The sequence below is a fragment of the Taeniopygia guttata genome, chromosome 18 (genome assembly GCF_048771995.1).
Source record: "Taeniopygia guttata chromosome 18, bTaeGut7.mat, whole genome shotgun sequence".
Taxonomy (NCBI): domain Eukaryota; kingdom Metazoa; phylum Chordata; class Aves; order Passeriformes; family Estrildidae; genus Taeniopygia; species Taeniopygia guttata.
In genome coordinates, this window is record NC_133043.1 from 1,398,810 (window position 1) to 1,415,154 (window position 16,345).

Here is a 16,345-nt window from a genome sequence, read left to right on the forward strand (position 1 = left end):
ATATTTGGAGAGCTACTGCCAAATTTCCCATCGACCTCTTGAAGAGAGACTGAACAATAACCCAGCTCTTGCCCACCCCGGCATTAATCAGCTCCGTGGCTGGCATCCTCAACCGAGACGATGGGATCAATGTGCTGTGGGAGGCAGCAGTCCTGGCTCACCCCTCAGGGAGGTGTTTCCCACTGCCGGCTGAGCAAGCGAAGGGAGAGGCTGCCCTGCCAGGGGTGAGCTCAGCCCCTGTCGGGGGTTCAGACCCTTCCCCAGGCACCTCCACGCACGCCTCAGCCACAATAACACTCAGCACGCTCCCAGGCCCTGCAGGATCGGGGCTTTGTTCCATGAAGAACAGGAATTCCTGTCTCCAGGGCCATAAATCTGGGTCTGACCCTGGTGCCTGCACTGATTTATGGTTATTACCATTAATCTTGCCGAGCTGTGAGTAGTTTATTACCCACTTGCCCAGGTACCTGGTTCCCCACGGTCACCCAGGCTGATTGAGTCTGGATCTCACATCAGTGCTCCCACCAGAGCACATCCCCCCCTCCCGGTCCCTCCTGCCCTGTGCCAGCTCTGCTCTGCCCAAACCCCTCCAAGCAGGAGCAGGTTCCAGCAGGCAGCACCACACCTCTCCAGGAGCGTGTGGAAGAGCCTGGAGCTGCTGGCACATCCCAGGGATCAGAGAGGGCAGCGGTGGCCTCACATTGCCACCCACCTGCGTCCCTGGGACATTCCAGGTGATGCCCGGGTGGCCTCCCCGTGCTGCTGGGTCACGCCTGCCTCACACAGGGCACTTCTCCATCTCCCATGAGTTTTGACCTCCTCCTCCACCAACATTACTGAGAATCCCAACTTAACCCACAATTTGGGACAGCACCACTTATAATTACACCAGGAATCGTGACAGCACATCCCTACAGAGCGCCGGGAGCCACATCACAGGACTCGCGCCTGGCTCTAAAAAGGCGTTTTGAGCTCCTCTCTCGGTCTGCGGCCCCCGCACGGAGCTCTGCAGCCCGCACCGGCAGCTGCGCATCCCCGAGTGCGGCCGGAGCCCGGCCCGGGCGGGGCCGCGGGCAGCGGGAGCCGCCCCGGGGCTATTTGTGGATGTGAACGCTGTTATTTTGCCTCCTGCTTGAAGAGGGCGCATCAAAGTCAAACCCAAAATACGGCGCTGGGCTTGCGTTAAAAACTCTTGTCTGAAACCAAGGCAAGCTCCAAAAAAAGATCAAGGCTTTGTTTGAAATGTAAAAAGTCTTTGCTGGGCTGTGTCAGGAGCTTTGGGGACCATCAGCACTATCCAGAGGCTCCAGGACAACAGCCAAGAGCTTCAGCTGTCCTCAGCATCCCTCGTCTTTCTCAGAGGAGGCACCGACTCCAGCAGCATCCCCGCTCCCCGCGCCGGGGAAGCGCTGCCTGCGAGGGAGAGACCCCAGGAGCTCAGTCCTTCTCTGCTATCAAAGGGGAGAGGAGATGGATGCAACCACCGGCTGTCAGCACCGGCAGGAAGAGAAATCGGATCCGGGAGGCTCGGCAGCCTCAGGGTAACAACATCCCACAGGCGGCGGGAGAAGCCAGAAGGATCCAGACCAGCAAGAACGTGCACGTTTCTAACGGGGAGGATAACTCCGGCTGCGGCAAGGCTCCCGAACACCTTTTTGGTTTTGTAATGAAGATTGAAAGGGGCTTTTTTCCTCCAGAAGCATCAGCTCTGCTGGAAAAGTCAATCCAGGGTAGCGCTGCAGGCCAGAGCAGCCTCTGCAGTCATTTCACTGCTCTTTTCAAAGCTGGGCTGGCTTAGGACAGGTCCCTTCTCCCCGGAGCTGCAGCTGGGGCTGAGTCACAGCCACCTCATCCCCCCCGGCCCTGGGAGGCCACACGCAGGCAAACACCCGTTTTTGGCAGGGCTGAAGCTGCCTCTCCTTGAAGGGCATCAAACAGGGCTCCACGCTGCCCTCGGGTGCTGTGCAAGGAGCCTCCAAACCGGCTCAGAACAGAAACATCTTCAATCTTTGATGAGTCAAAAAATACCAAGGATAGGAACAGCACCAGGAGCGTGCCCTGCCCTCTCCTTCCTGCCAGGGCTGCTCCTCTTCCCTGCCCTGGGGCTGTCTCCCAGCATCGGCTCTTTGGGGCATCTCAGCCCAATTAAAATCTTCCTTCAAGGCCCTGCTGAGTGCTGAGGGGGCTCTGAGCTGGCAGAGAGCAGAGCAGCACCACCAGCACCGGGCAGGACTCCCAGGGCTGAGCAGGGTCTGGCTCTCTCCTTGGAGAGCTTTGGGAGCAAGTCACAAAGGGACAGAGACTCTGCAGGGAGACCTGGCCGTGGCTGCCACCCCTCTGCTCCACCTCGGCACCCAAATAACCCACAAACCTCTGGAACAGGAGGTTAAGGGTCCCACACCTCCCACCCACGGGAGGTTATGGGGACCGTGGGACCCCACTGAGCCAAACCAGACCTGGTTCCCCTTCCAACACGAGGGTTTGACACACTCAGCACCACCACGGACTCCCAAACCCATACCAGGCAGGATGTGGGGGTTCCCACCTGGGTCCCCGTGCGAGAGGGGCTGAGGGTGGGGCAAACAGCATTCCTGCTGCTCCAGAGCCTTCCTCAACCCACACTGGTGAATCCTCCTCCAGGGTGCAGGTATTGGGGGGAAGAAACATTTTTAATATCGGAACCATGGAACCAGAACCCCCCCAGCCCCCGGTGCTCCTCCACTGCCCTGCAAACCCAGGTTTTCCTTTTCCTGTGGGCTGGAAAGGGTCAAGAGAAGGCCCAGGATGAGCTATGGGAAAACTGGCTCCACTCAGCAGCAGGAGGGCAAAGGGGCAGCCCCCATTTCAGAGCTGACCCCACACCCCAGGACCACCAGCACAGAGACACCCACTCAGCAGCACCAGCCCCCACCGACAGCCCAGGCCTCAGGGCTGAGTTTTTAAATCAGGAGATTAAAAATTTAAACTAAGGCCCTGGCTCGTTTTAACAAGATTTCTTAACATTTAAAGGCCACCTCCGGAGCGTTCCTCGGGAACAGCAGCTGGGGACCAGCCAGGTTTGCTGGGGGCTGCATCCAAGGCTCTCACTTACTCACAGCTTCCAGAAGCTGAGGTTTTCGAGGTGCTCATTGCTGACCTTCCCACAGCAGCCAGGGCCAGGCTGGGGGTGCCAGAGCCCCCCCAAACCCACTCCCCTCAGCCAGAACATGTGTAGTGACCCCATTCCTGATTCCCGTACCCAAAGCTCAGAGAAGTGGGTTTTTTTTGAAAATCCAGACCCAAAAATACTTTGTGGGGGACACCAGATCAGTTGTTAGGAGACATCACGTGTGCTCACACCCTCCCAGCACCCCTGACCTCGCCATCACCACATGAGGCACCCCCACATTTGTGGGTGCCCACAGCAGCCCTGGGCACTTCTCACACCCCATAATTTGGGGTTCCTGCCAGCAGAACCCTACAAAAGCAACAGAGCCCAAAACCCACCTTAGCAGTCCCCAGTGGGCATCACCTGTGGCTCATCCCTCCTGGAAAGGGCCAGCTCCAGCATTTCCTTGCCTGGCACAGGGTGGGCATCCCAGAGCAGCTGCACAGAGCCCACATCCCAACTCTGCTGTGCACTGAGGCAGGGGATTTAACCCAGCTGGAACCCCCTCAGGTGTGTTCAGAGAGGAGATTTAACCCAGCTGGAACCCCCTCAGGTGTGTTCAGAGAGGAGATTTAACCCAGCTGGAGCCCCCTCAGGTGTGTTCAGGGAGGAGATTTAACCCAGCTGGAGCCCCCTCAGGTGTGTTCAGGGAGGAGATTTAACCCAGCTGCAGCTGGAACCCCCTCAGGTGTGTTCAGAGAGGAGATTTAACCCAGCTGCAGCTGGAACCCCCTCAGGTGTGTTCAGAGAGGGGATTTAACCCAGCTGGAACCCCCTCAGGTGTGTTCAGAGAGGGGATTTAACCCAGCTGCAGCTGGAACCCCCTCAGGTGTGTTCACCCCACCACTTCCCAACTCCCTCCTCTGCTGCCAAGGGCAGGGGGGAGCCCCGTCCCTGACAGTGGGACAGGAGCCTGGCTGGGAGCTCCAGCCCTGCCTGCAGGTGATAAATTATGAGTGGAAATCGGGGAAATAGTAAATAATATATTTACAGACCTGCATAATGGATGACACCAAGTTCAGGCTGAGGCAAGAGATCCCTGCCTGGCAGGGGGTGAGCACAAGTGAGGAGATGGTGAGGGGGACACGTGGTGCTGGTGGGCTCCCCAAGCCTGTCCCCCCATAAAAATCAGCCTTTCCCTTCCCCACTTGTGTTCCCACAAAGCCCCAGGGGCCTTTTAGGGAGATGTAATTACCAGCTCCTCAATCAATCCCGTCAGCAGCAGCCAAACCTCAAAGTGAATTATCCCATAATTGGGTTGGGACCGGGCTGGGGGCACCCGGGTGGGAGGGGAGGGGAGGGGAGGGTCCCTGCCCAGCCCCTCCCTTGCTGAGCCCACCCATCCTGCTGCTCCAGCCAGCTCGGCTCTGCTCCCCCTGGGTGTTCCTGGGGTCCCCACACCCCGAGCATGGCCCTATGTTACCTCAGGAGATGGACTCTGGCTGGCTCCCACCGGGGAATTCTGCTTCCAAGGGGCCGTGGGTGGGATTTGCTGTCTCTGGCCACCCCTGAGAGCTGCTGGCTCCTTAACCATGGGCGAAGGACGAGGTTTGGGTGGGGGTGAAGGGGAAGGTCTGAGCCCTGGCCCTGCTCTCCCAGCACATTCCTTCCCTCAACGGACATCCCTATGGGATACAGGGGGAAAGACCCCCCAGCTGAACAAATCCCCAGCACAGCCTCGCAGGCAGGACCTGGGGGAACACACCGGTGCCTCAGTTTCCCTGGATAAGGTCCAACCTGGCTACACCACGGTGAGATGGGGACAGGGGTGACACAGAGCCCTTCCCAGCTGCTTGGTGCCGCCACCCTGCCGGGAGTGAGGCTGGGAAAGATCCATCTTGCTGCCCGCTGGATGAAACAGCTACATTTCAGATCATTCCAGATAGTAAATTTTTTGAGTCTCTATAAGCTAAAATCAATATTGGCACAACTGTGCGTCATTAAAAACTAAATGAACATGACAAAGCCAAACTGCTGCCTATTAAACAAATGAGTTTCTATCCATAGAGGCACAGCGGGTTCTGAAATCCTTTATTCCAGGAGCAGAGCTTTTCTCCGAGGGGTGGGAGCAGGCGGGAACAGGGGGAGTGTGTGCCTGCCCTGCCCGGGACACCGGGACACGTCGTACCGGGGCTCAGCCTGCTCCGGGCCGCCCTCGGCTTCCCGAGCTCGGGATCGGGGCTGAGCAGCCCCACGGGGAGCGGGGAAAGCCAGCAGGAGGTGACATCGGCGTGGGGACACTGGGACAAACCAGGTGCTGTGGGAAGGGTGGTGGGACAGGAGAGGGACAGGAGAGGGACAGGAGAGGGACAGGAGAGGGAGGGTCGTGCAGTGATGGTGCTCCAGGGATGGTGTAGCAGTGCAGTGGTGACACAGCAGTGACACAATGGCAACAAAATGGTGACACAGCCACAGTGTCAGGCAATGCAATGGTGACACTACGGTGACACAATGGCAGTGCAGTGGTGACACAACAGTGACACAATGGCACTGCAGTGGTGACACAGCCATGACACAACAATGGCAACACAACAACAATGTCATGGCAGTGCAGTGGTGACGCTACGGTGACACAATGGCACTGCAGTGGTGACACAACAGTGACACAACAACGGCAACACAACATCGTCATGGCAGTGCAACGGTGACACAACAGTGACACAATGGCAGTGCAGTGGTGACACAACAGTGACACAATGGCAGTGCAATGGTGACACAACAACAATGTCATGGCAATGCAATGGTGACACTATGGTGACACAATGGCACTGCAGTGGTGACACAGCCATGACACAACAATGGCAACACAACAACAATGTCATGGCAATGCAGTGGTGACGCTACGGTGACACAATGGCAGTGCAATGGTGACACAACAACAATGCCATGGCAGTGCAGTGGTGACACAAGAGTGACACAACAATGGCAACACAACAACAATGTCATGGCAGTGCAATGGTGACAGAACAGTGACACAATGGCAGTGCAGTGGTGACACAACAACAATGCCATGGCAGTGCAACGGTGACACTATGGTGACACAATGGCAGTGCAATGGTGACACAATGGTGAGACAACAATGGCAACACAACCACAATGTCACGGCACTGCAATGGTGACACAACAATGCCATGGCAGTGCAATGGTGACACAACAGTGACACAATGGCACTGCAATGGTGACACAACAGTGACACAATGTCATTGCAATGGTGACAGCGGTGCCACAAAGCGCAGCACTGTGACAATGGCAGCGCCATGGCGATGCAGGAGCCGCCCCCACGCCAGGCCCTGCCTGAGCCTTCCCTGGAACTGTGGCAGGAACCTGCACCGACCCTTCCCAGCCCAAACTGGGGAAGTCCTGCCTGTGCCCCCGTCCCCTCCAGGCACTGGGAGGAGCAGGCTCTGCCTGTCACCCTCGCTGCCACCATCACTCCGTGCTGTCACCAGCACTGGGGACACTCTGCCCGCCGCCCACGGGCTGTCCCCGCGCTGCAGCTGCCGTGTCCTGATTGTGTCCAGCTCTGCGCGCACCGCCGGAGGTTTCCACGCGCTGGGGAGGGGGAAGGGGCCGGGGCCGCCCCCCGCCCGGCTCCCAGCGCACCCACAGCCGGCAGCAAGGCCGGGAAGCGCCGGGAAAGGTCAGCGCGCTCAGCCGTGGCGAGGAGAGCGCTGGAGGGCGGCTGAGCCGCTCCCACCCGTGCCAAGGGCCCCGGGGTGCTGGGGAAGGGCTCCCCACCACCTTCCTCCGGGACACGCTGCGGGCCGTGCCGAGCTCCGAGCCCACCGATGGCTCCTGGTGGCACTGGTGACCTGCTCCAGCCCCCTGCCGTGCCCTCCTTGGGGACATCCCCCCATCCTTCCCGCTCCTTCCCCCACCAGAACCCTCCTTTCGCAGCTTTTCCTCCATTTAACATTCCAATTTCTTCTCCTTACTCCTCATCTTTTCCATTATGGTTCCCATTTCCTTTTTTAAAGCTTTCTGACATGGAAATATTTTATTTTTGGGAGCTCAGGGAAGGCCTTGCTTGGCACAGGTTCCTGGATATCCTCTGCTCAGGCCAGTTTGAGGGACTGTGAGGAGGTGATCCAACTGGAAATATTCCACTCCTTTCTATCCAGAAGTGCTTCATCTCTGCAGTCTGCTTAGGATTTGGGGGAATAAAGGGGAAAAATGGGGGGTTGGGAGGTTCTGATTAGGATTTGGGTGAACAGAGCCTCCTGTCCCGTTCTCTGGAGGATTCCAGAGCCTCGCCAGGCTTTGGGGCTGATGAATTGTGTCCACACATGAAATTTTGGCTTCCTGGAGCCACGAGCTGCCCGTGGCACACGTGGCACCCGTGCAGGGTGATGGACTGTCCCACTGGGGACAGAGTGGAGCATCCCAGCTCCTGCCTTGGTGGCACTGAGGCCTGTCACTTGGAGACTGTCAGTGAAGTGTGAAGTTCACCTCTGCAACGAGGAAAAGTGACTGGGAATGGAAAACTGAGGCTTAGGAGGGATTTTCCCGAGGAAAGTGTGCAGGATTCAGCCGTGGCCTCCAACCCCATCCTGCCTGATGTTCCAGCACAGGGATGGATGCCAAGGTGGCTGCATCCCTCACCTGGAATTTCTCCCACAGGGAGCTGGGAAGAAGCTGCACCCCCAGGAATGCTGGATAGAGGAGAATCCTGGGCAGAGGAGTCAATCCCATCCCTACAGAGCCGAGGCCGGGAGGGCTGGGAGCCGCCGTGGGAAGTTTTATGGTGCTCGAATCAATCAGTGGGAATCCCATAAAAGTCAGTGGGTATAAATGGGTTCCTGGGATAGGTTTTGACATCCAATTGTCTTTTCCATTTCAGTTGTCATAAAGCTCTGCACACCCAGATATACAGCCCGAGCCAGGGTGTACACTCCGAAATGCTGCTGTGCAGCCACGTGTGCCACAAGGCCTGGCACACGTGCAGGGAGAGCCTCTGGACAGAGCCCCCACCCCTCCCGAGGGATCCTTTCCCCGCCGTTACCCACGGCAGGAGCAGAGCATGGGTGACAGGGGATCGATTTGTGAGCCTGCTCCAAAAAAAACCTCATTTCAAGGAAAACTTAGATGAGCAAGCAAGTCGTACATCATCTCCTGTAAATCATTTGCTGGGCTCGGGGAGGTGAGAGGCAGGGGTGGCTTGGGAGAGAGGGGATGGAGGAGGGCCCCTGGTCGGGACCCCATTGCTGAGGCAGAGCACTGGACATGGGGGGCCTGGGAGTGGGGGTACCCCCCTTCCCCAGCCCCCCACCCTGGAGCTGGAATCGCCAGGAGAAGGTGACTCTGCCCTACTGTAGCACTTCCAGATAAAGAATTATGGATAATTTCCTTCTGCCCATCTGGCACCCAGGGAAGAGATGTGCAGGAATAAAACCCCTGGCTCTGCAGTCTCCTTTTCCTCCTCCTTCCTCATCTTGGCCTGTTTGGAAATGAGAGTTAAAGAAGCTGGGAGGGCTGGGAGGAAGAGGAGGGACTGTGTGGTGCAAAGATCTCACACTGGACGCCTGGAATCTCTGGGGTTCCACACTGGAAAGCAGCACCCCGGGGTCCTGTGACGGAATCCTGTCATCCCCAGGGTCCAACACCAGAGTCCCATCATCCCTGATGTCCCAGACTGGAGTGCCATCACCCCTGGGCTCCCCTGCCAGCTGGCACGGGTGCTCCTCAGCCCATAACTCCCAGCCAAGCCTCTGCCTCCCTTCCAAATCCATCTCTGGGCAGAGCAGGAGCGTGCCGGCCGGGATTTATCCCCTCCCCGTGCCAGCAGATGCCACTTTGTGTCGCAGCCCGATTTCTCTCCCCTCGATTCGCAGCTCATCAGCAGCTCGGGCGGGTGAGCGCTCCCCTAAATCACCGGCCCTGCTCCCGCTGGGATTGATGCCGCGATTTTCCTGCTCTCGGCTCCGCAGGGACCCCGGGCAGGGAGGGCTGGGACAGGGGGCTCCGAGCTGGCCCCTAAGCCATGGGGAAAAGGGGGTGCCCAGGCACGGCCACCCCCGCACAACGCCGCTCCTGCGCCTTCCTGCAGCTCGGCAAAGCCGCGGCTCTCACAGCCCTGCGGACGAGCCGGGGCTCGTTCCCGGCACGGCTCCGGGGCTTGGCACGGGCTGCCAGGCTCTGCCAGGCTCTGCCGGGCTCTGCCAGGCTCTGCCAGGCTCTGCTGGGCTCTGCCAGGCTCTGCCGGGCTCTGCCGGGCTCTGCCAGGCTCTGCCAGGCTCTGCCTCCCTGGCAAACAGCCGCTTCCTTCTGCCTGCCGCCAGGGCTGACAATTCCAGAGCGCATCCCGGCTGCTGGCAGCTCCTCTGCCAGAAGGGCCCCAGTGTCCCCTCGGTGTCCCCCGGGGCCGGGAAGGGCGGTGGCTGTCCCCGCGGGGTGGCCGCGCGTGGCTGCAGCTCTGGCGGTGGATGGTGCCACGCTCCTGTGGGATTTTGTGCTTGGGGGATCAAGGAGGGGACGCTGAGTCCCCCCGGGGCTCAGCCGGGTCTGCTCCCGCCCCACGGAGCTGCAGGGAGGGAAGGGAGGGATGGGGGGATGCAGGGCCAGACCCCCGTGTCCCTGCTCCAGCCGGAGCTGGGCTGCAGCCAGAGGAGGCTGGAGGTGGATGAAGCTCATCTCCTGCAGCATATGGAGCTCGGAGCGAGCTGTCCCCAGGCAGCGGCGGGGCGGGCACGGGGAGCTGCCCCTGAGCCCCTGCCAGGGCCTGCCCACATCCACACGCTCCCGTCCCCTGCCAGGATCCCTCCCCGCCGGCTGCCTGGGGAGGGACGCGGGCGCTGATCCGTGCTGGCCTCAGCTCCTGGCAGGAGGAGGACGTGGCACAGCCCCACAGCCCCGGGGAGGGAGCGCTGGCTGCCGTGCAGGATGGAGCTCGAGGTCTCCGTGACCTCAAAAAGGAGGAACGGACCCTTCCAGCCCCCAGCTCGAGGCAGCAGGGGCAGGCAGCTGGTGCCCCTTGTCCTCTGTGCCACACTCATATGACCATGGCCAGGCTGTGAGGACACACATCCCTGGGCACTGGGGACAGTGGGACTGACTGAAATGCATTTTAAGCGCCAGTCCCTCTCTGTGAGTCCCCATCTCATGTGACATTAGACTGTGACATCACCGGGGCTGGATCCACGAGGTCCTGACCGAGCAGGATGAGACCCTGGGCCATGTCCAGCCTCAGCAATCAGGCAGAGCACAAGAGAGTTTGAGTCCATCTGCATCTCCTGAAGTGCAAAAAATCCCTCCCACTGCCACCAGCCGCTGCAGACCCCCCATGCTGTGTGCCCCCAGCCCCAGGGAGCTGTGGCCCCCAACACCCCCCACAGCACCCCAGGACCCCCAACACCCCCCACAGCACCCCAGGACCCCCAACACCCCCCACAGCACCCCAGGACACTCCCTGCCACCCCCCACCAGAGCCAGGGCCGTGCCGGAGGAGGGTCCCCAGTGCAATGGCAGTAACAAGCTTCTGTTAAATAATTGAATTCCTCAAATCGTTCCCTTTTCCCTCTGGTTTTGGTACACATTTGTCACCGTGCCATTAGGCAGACGCTTTGCTCGCACTTCATTTATTCATAAGCGCAGCCGTGACAATGACAGCAGAGCTGAGCACAACTGCTGGCACGGGACATGGCTGTCCTGGCACTGCCAGGTCTCACAGTGGCACCAGAGCAGTGACAACCCCAGGGTCACGCTGGGGGATGGGGGCTCTGTGCATCCTGCTTTGGGGGCAGATGGGGACAATCAGCTCTGTGCCCGCTGCACCCCGTGTCCTGCAGTGGCTTTGGGTGGTGGCACTGCTGAGGGGTGCAAGAACCACCCCAGGACCTCTGGAGCGCCCAGAGGTGGAGCTGGCTCTGCTCCTCATCTCTGGGGAGGGATTAAAGGTGGGCCTGGCCTTGCTCCTGCTTGGCAGAGCCACGGAGCCCCCATGGGCTCCTGCAGAGTGCCAGCAGGCAGGCAGAGGGCACAAGCCATTCAAGGCCACAAGGGAACAGCAGTCCCTTGGTGCTGGATGTCACCGACCTCCCGTGCAGCCAGGGACCAGCGCCGGGGATTGCCACAGGACGTTGGCACGGGCCCATCCCACGGCAAACTGCCGGTGTGGGGATGGCCGAGGTGGCTCTGGATGGCCACAGACCCCCACGCCCAGCCCTGGGCTCCTGCCAGAGTCCCCAAGGGACTGAGCACCCTGAGGGTGCCAAGCCGGGACCCCCTGATCCAGCTGGAGCACCCACAGGTCCCTCCCTGCCACCTCCACGGGCTGCGGGCTGCAGCCTCGCCTTGCACCAGCCCTGCTCAGCTAATTGCAGTAATTAGCCCGTAATGAAGCAATTATTTGAGGACGCGGTTCCATGTGTTCCTGCAGGGAGGGAGGACGGGGGACGCGGTCTCAGAGCGGCGCGGTGGCAGCGGGCACAGACCGCGTGAACCGAGGGGACAAGGACACCGCCACCCCCGGGGGGACCGAGGGCACGGCGCGGGCACGGTGTTTTCTCCGTGGGTTTTTGCCCGGGATTCTTTTCCTCCGTGACTCTGGTGAAAGGGAGAGGCCGGACCCCGGGCTGGGAGCCCGCGGTGGCGGCGGGGACGGACGGGACGGACGGGACAGACGGGACGGGGCGGGACAGGACAGACGGGACGGGACAGGATGGGACAGGACGGGACGGGACGGACGGGGCGGGTCGGGACAGGATGGGAGGGGACGAACGGGACGGACGGACGGGACCGGACGGGACCGGACGGGACGGAGCTGCGCTGGCGGGAGCTGCACGGACACGTTGCTCCCGAGGTCTGTGCCGGAGCCGGAGCCGCAGCCAGGGAATGCCGGGGCCAGGCGAGGGGAGGCCGCCAGCTGGCCGGCTCCACGCTGGATCAGCGCCCGGCTGTCTCTGCTTGCATGGAAGTGGCCAAGTTAAACCCCCCGCGCACGGAGAGGGACCGGGAGATGCGGAGCAAAAGCATCTCCAGCCCTGGTGCTGCCCAGCCCAGTGACACCCTGCGGGCAAACGCTGCCGTCCCAGAGACAAGAACCAGGGAACCACCCCTCGGCAGGGCTCCTGGAGCGCTGGAGGCACAGCTGGAGCTGTGGCAACATCAGGATTCTCCTTGGGGCCTGCTGTCCTCCAACCCCCTCCCCACTTGCACCAACCCCCACTCACAACCCGGATTTCCCAGATTTCACCCCACACTGCGGAAATAAGACTCGTCCCAGCTCTGGTGAGGGAAATGAGAAGCCTCCAACGGCATCACATCCACCAGAGAGAGCACCGGGACCTGCCCGGTCCCTCCGGGGCACCGGGAGCTTCATCCGGGAGTGCCGTGGCTGAGCGGAGCGTGCCTGACAGGAACCGCGGCTCGGCGGGGAAGGAGCAGACGGGAGGGAAATAAAAGCAAATTACATCAGTGCTGGCACGGGCAGCCATCCCGGAGCTATTTCGGGAAGGGCCAGGCCGGCTGCGGGGATAAGCACTTGCAGATGTTGCTCGGAGCGCCTCGCCGGGCTCCTTCCACCGGGGCTGCGGGCGAGGGGCGCTGCCAGCGCGGGGACACGGCGGTGGGACCGGGGGGGGGGGGTCCCTCCTCCCTCCACCCCCGCAGCGAGGGGTCCGTGGGGGTGCTGGATGCCTGAATCCAGTCCTTGGAGCACGGCGGGGGTCCCCAGCACTGCCACATCCACCGGGACACCTCAGGGAGCTCTGCGAGGGGGAACAGGAGGTGGCCGGTTGGTGGCCAGGACGTGGTGGCATCTCAAGGTGATTGGCAAGGGCAAGGAAAGAGAAACCTGGCCGTTGCCATGGTTACCACCTAGCATCCTCCAGCACGGGCTCCGAGCAGTAATTCCGGTGCTGCACCGCCGGGCTGGGCTGTGGCAGGGAAGGAAGGGATGGATGGCTCCCGGCTGGGCCGTTTGGATTTGGGGAGAACTGAGGCTGCTGCTCAGCGAGGAGCAGTGAGAGCTCAGCCAGGCTCGGCTGCGGGGGGGATTCAATGCACAATCACCCCAAAAACGCTCCCAAATCCTGCCCAGGATCCCAGCCCACGCAGGGATCCGGCTTTGGCTCCAGCTGCTGCGGGCTGAGCCCGGCTCAGAGCTGGGATCTGATCCCAGGTCTCCGTCAGCTCCGCGTTACCCTCAAAGCAGAGGAAGCAGCAGCTCGGGTGGAACGGAGCCCAAGGAAAGACGTGGCAGATGTTTCTCCTCTCCCCAGCTCCCCGTTTGCTGCGTGGGACACCATGCTGGCGGCTCCCCGTCCCTGCTGCCCCCTGTGTCACCCGGTGGCACGGGATGATGGCACCGTGGTGGCAGGTGGCATTTGCCAGCTGCCCCGGCCGCTGCGGGGAACCGGCACCGCCGCCACGACAGGCGGGAGCAGCCCGTGTGTGAGCTGCTGCCAGATGTTCCTCTGCAAAATAATTTGATGGAAAAACAGGGAAGGGAGAACATTTTTCCAGCAACATCTTGCTTTAATATTTAAAAAAAGAAAAAAGAAATGATGCTGGAGGAAGGAAAGCAGTGCCCAAATTTATCCCCATCCCACGCACAGGGTCTGTGATGCTGGGCTCATCCCAGAGGGAATCCCAGTTCCAGGTCCCACAGCCCCCAGGACCATCCCAGCATCCTGAGGAGCCTAAGGGCGCTCGGCCAGGCGCTGTGTGGGCTGGTGACACAGTCACAGCCACGCAGAGGTGACAGACTGACCCACCACGGCTGACACCCGGATTTATTGCCTGGACAGGCAGCCAAGGCTCCGAGGAGGAGCCAAGGACACCACGGTCCCTGTGTGACCCCAGCAGCTCCCCCAGCCCTGGCTCCAGCCCAGGAACGTGGTGTCCTTGTCCCAACCAGCCCCCAGGGGACACCAACCCCCACAGGGACCTCTGTGTCCCCCACCGGCCCCACATCACCTCGGGGGACTCCAGGGAAGGCAGAAAGTCCTAAAACCAGACCAAGAGGAGGAGGAGGAGGGGCTTTTCCACAGGGCTTGGTGTTCCCAGCCAGGTGCCAGCGGGCAGAGGGGACGGAGCGGGAACGGAGCAAGTGACAACACAGGTGAGGAGTAGGTCCAGCCACAGGGCCATGGGCACATTCCAAATCCCCATCCCTTTTCCTTTTCCCATCACACCTCTTTTCCCACCCCATCCCAATGGATCATCCCCGCCATAATCCAGGCCCACTGCCACACTGCTCCCCCATCCAGCAGCCCCAGACTGGCACCAGGTGGCTCAGGCTGCAGAAGGAGCAAAGCCAGGACCCAGACACCAACAGCCATCCTGGTCCCCAAGAAGAAAGAAGATCCCCTGGGAGAGGAGGGGGAAGAATAAGAAAAGGAAAAAAAAAAAAAAAAGTTCAATCAGCTTTGTAAAGGGCACAATTTACAAAATCCATTCCATATTTTACTAGGCTGGGATTTAGGGATTAGTCTGTAATACTTAGGTGGCTTTTTGTAATAAAACCCTGAGCTGCAGCAGCCTTGGGAAAGGAGAAGGTGGCAGGAGTCTCCTCTCCATCCCGTGCTCATTTTCCCAGAGTTTCCTCCTTGTTTCTTTCTTTTTCTCTTTTTTTTTTTTTTTGATCTCGGCAGCCCCGTTAATCTGGGCTTTATCTGCCGATGGAGGAGGCCTGAGCTCTTTATTGGATTTTTGGCAAGAATAAATGATTTAGTTTGGGATATTACAGAGACGATTCTGTGGGATTACGCCACCTCATAAACGGAACAGCGGGGATCAATTCCTCACCGTGGGAATGCGCCTGTGCCTACGTGCTGCTGCTTCAGGGGGGTGGGTACGGCAGCTATGGCACAGGTGTGGTGGCTGTGGCACAGGTGTGGTGGCTATTGTCAGAATCTGAGGTATCGATAATTCTGGGATTGTAGAAAGTCTCTGTCTGTCAGCCCCGCTGCCAAAGCAGAAGCCATAATTGGTCTGTGCTGTTTCAGGGTTGTTTATTCTGTTTATCTCTAACATGTTCTGCTGCCCTGCCGCAGCTCTGTCCTGCAGGGCAGCGTGTGGGGCTCTGCCCTCAGTGGGATGGTACAAACATTAAATACCACAAACTACCTGTGCTGGATTTACAATAACGTGCCAATATCTGTCACCTACGTTGGACAGTGTGTCCCCAGCCTGAACCAACAGAAAAATGCCAACACCACAGTGAAACATGGAGGGCATGAAGAAGGAGAAAAAGGACAAGGCACACCCAATTTCCTCCATCTTGTGCCCTTTGGACCCCTCATCTAGAATCCTAAAATTTTACTTTTGCACCCATGCCACACTTAATTATTACTCATATCAAACACTCAGAGCTGGTAATTCATCCTGTAAGATTGAAAACTCTTTTCCATGGACAGAGATCACAGCCAGTGTCTCTGGGGGCTCTGTCCAGGGGGGTTCCTGACCCCTGCCAGGGTCCCAGCCCTGCCAGGGCAGCCACAGGGAAGCTCTGGACTCCCACAGCTATGGCACAGATGTGGTGGCCATGGCACAGATATGGCACAGACATGGCACAGACATGGCACAGATATGGCACAGACATGGCACAGATGTGGCCATCATGTCCAGCCCCGACCCCATGGACAGCCCAAAATCAAACCAAACCCACCCAGACGTGCCAGGGATGATGTTGGCATGAGGTCACCGAGCTGGAGCACTCACCCTGGTGTGAGGTGGAAGGCGGCAGCGCGTTCCCCTCTCGGGAGGATCCTCAACCCACCCCAAAGCTCTCAATCCCTCAGCACCAACCTCAAGAGGGAAACAAATCCTGGGAGTATCTCCAGACTCTTCTCCCAGCTCAGCCCCACCCTGGGGCTGGGGACGGGGTCCCTGTCCCCTCCTCAGCGCGGTGCTGGTGCCACCACGGTGTCCCCTCAGTGCTGTGGCAGGGGGTGGGCAGAGCTTTGAAGCGCGGGGCTGAGTGGGTGAGGAGCCAGCATGGCTGTCAAGTCTCCTAATTAAGAAAATCCTTTAGGGAATGCAGATCCCTCGGCTGCCGGGGCTGTGTGGGAGCAGAGCCAAGCCAAGGACCTTGGGGATGGGAGTTTCATTGGGAAGCCACCCCCGTCCCTGTCCCCACACTTGTCCCAGGCCCACCAATGATGCAGGCAGGGGTCTGTAGGTGGGAGACCCGGCTGTTCCTTGGCATTCCACCATGGAAAAGCCATCCCTCCTCCCTGGTGCCACGGCCAGCCAAGG

At 59.9% G+C, this 16,345-nt stretch overlaps 1 long non-coding RNA gene across 1 annotated transcript; it reads right to left on the reverse strand.

Annotated features, from left to right (window-relative positions):
* Window positions 1-13,600: 13,600 nt before the first annotated feature.
* Window positions 13,601-16,061, reverse strand: LOC140685264 (uncharacterized). The gene is made up of 2 exons (XR_012058603.1): window positions 15,809-16,061; window positions 13,601-14,455 (listed from the first exon to the last, which is right to left on the reverse strand). It is a non-coding gene; the product is annotated as an uncharacterized lncRNA (long non-coding RNA).
* Window positions 16,062-16,345: the final 284 nt, after the last annotated feature.